Raw genomic sequence first — 2,264 nt, 5'->3', positions numbered from 1 at the left:
GGGGGGGGGGGGTGGGAGTTGCTGACTTTGCATCCTTTGAATATTGAACACTACTAGAGCTATTTCGAATTCACCCCTTGGGCTACATCTTGTGATGCACAAGTGGTATCAGAGCAAGGTCTCTTCCTTGAGAACTTCATTGTTTGAGAGAAGGTGTCGATCCCAATGAGATCCAGAAATTTCAAAAAAGACTATTACAAGGAGGTGGGGGAGTGATTTATTTGTCTACTTGTTATCTGGAGAAGAGGAAAATTAATCGGTGGAGGAAATGAAAATATAGCACACTTGATTCCCATTGACTGAAATGCCCAACACCTAATAGCCCACCTTGTGAGTAAGCAACTAAATGTCAATTTATAAGTTGAAGTAAGGTGAATAAAGTAAAGCTAACCAGCCCTATGTAGAGGATGCATGAGCTGCCTCTCCCAGTGGTCTTTGATTATGGAAAGGAACTTCCTTGTACCCTTTCTGTACACTGCCTCCACCTTTATCTTCATCATTTCTATAGCTGCCCATATGATTACTGATTAGTAAGGTGGGTTTCTTTTGTGAGTCAATCATCCTCAAGACACTGACGATTGGGTCTAATATCCTTACCACCTTCTTGAGGTCATCCCAAATTTTATTTTACTAGTAGCAATAATTGCTTGAGCCATTTTTCCTCCCTGAGAACTAGACCCCTTCCAAGCAAACCAATCGTTTGAAGCAAACATGGAACTAAGTCCAGACTTCTTTGTCTCACAGCTCTTTCACGTGATATAGTTTGTCGCGAATTGTGTCAGCTCTGACTTCACAAGGTCACCACCATATTTGCTCCTCAACAAATGCAAAGCAAATCCGTGGTTGTAGACAAAGGCTACCACTTGTCTTGCATTGTCAGCAACACTTTTTACAAGCTTCAAATTTCTAGTGACTTTCAACATGGGATTAATGCAATGAGCTACACAGGGAGTCCAAAATGGATGGTACCTAGAATTGTTTATCATTTTTTCCCCAGTTTTCTTGAAATTGCTTCCACTCTCGGTGACAACTTGTACTACATTCTTTACCCTAACATCCTTCACCATTTCTTTCAATGGCTTGTAAATGTATTTTGCATCAACTGACTTGAGGAAGATAGTCTTTCCATCACAATTTACAATGAAATTAATGATGGTCCATTTAGTTGGTCCAGTCCATCTATCAAACATCACAGTCACTCCATAATACTCCCAAATGGGCTTCAACTTCTCAATATAATCATCTAACTCCTGCTTCTGCTTTGGCAAATAAACATTGTACATCTCATATGCATTGGGCCCCTTCACACTTGGCCCAACCCTACGTATCTCATCCAACATGTTTTGGTAATATGATCCAGTGGTGGCATTAGCTAGTATGCTATGGTAGAAAGCCCACTTGGAGAATGCATTCCCACTGCTTTCTTTGCATTAGTCTGCACTTGTTTGAACTTTAATTGTCTTGTGTCCTGCTTTCAAAGTAGTGTTGGATCAGCCCCATGGACCTCAACATTACGGTTACGAGCTGGTGGTGGGGGTGTGGGTGGCACTTTGTCCCTCACACACTGGGACCTCCTCAATGAAATCTCAGGCTCTCTATGTCCTAACCTCCTTTGTGGCTCAGGGCCTTCTTCAGCCAGTCTACATGAACCAGGTCCTTAGCCCTTTGGACACATCTATCCTCATCAATACTAAGCCGGGCTCTGCTCACTACCTATCCACTCCTCAGTTGTTCATCCTCTTGTGCTGTTTCTACATCATCTAAGTGAGGCTCATCACTGTCATAATCTTGCTCCCCTAACTCTTGCAACGTCTCTGGACAAGCTTCATCAAATTCTTTCTTGACTACCCTCTTCTCCTTCTCCTTCTTCTCCTTCCCTCCTCTTTGATGCTCTAACATATACCTCCTTATCTCATTTGACACATTAGGGTAGCCCAACACATTTTTGTCCCCACCTCTATCAAGCATTCTGCAATACTGCTATACTATTACCAACATTGTTCCAACAAGAAAAGAGAGCAATTATTAAAATACGCACATCAAATATGGCTTATAAAAACAGCTAAAAGTTATTATAAATTCCCCCCGAAGCATGATATTTTTTTGTCTATTTGATTTAGTAATAGTTATCGAATTAATAAACAAAAGTTAATTAAAAAAATCACATTATTAATCAATTTTGATTGTAGATGAATTTCTAATAATTTCAATGATTTTTCAAACCATAACAGAATAATTTTCATAATTATTTTGCTTTTTTTTTT

At 39.9% G+C, this 2,264-nt stretch overlaps 1 protein-coding gene across 1 annotated transcript in view; it reads left to right on the top strand.

The window, feature by feature from the left end:
• The window catches only part of LOC122061509 (pre-mRNA-processing protein 40C), a gene marked incomplete in the record, with an annotated part of 86,864 nt that overhangs the window by 72,125 nt on the left and 12,475 nt on the right, over positions 1–2,264 (top strand).

Source organism: Macadamia integrifolia, chromosome 14, assembly GCF_013358625.1.
Source record: "Macadamia integrifolia cultivar HAES 741 chromosome 14, SCU_Mint_v3, whole genome shotgun sequence".
Classification (NCBI taxonomy): Eukaryota; Viridiplantae; Streptophyta; class Magnoliopsida; order Proteales; family Proteaceae; genus Macadamia; species Macadamia integrifolia.
This window is presented reverse-complemented; position numbering and strand designations above follow the sequence as displayed.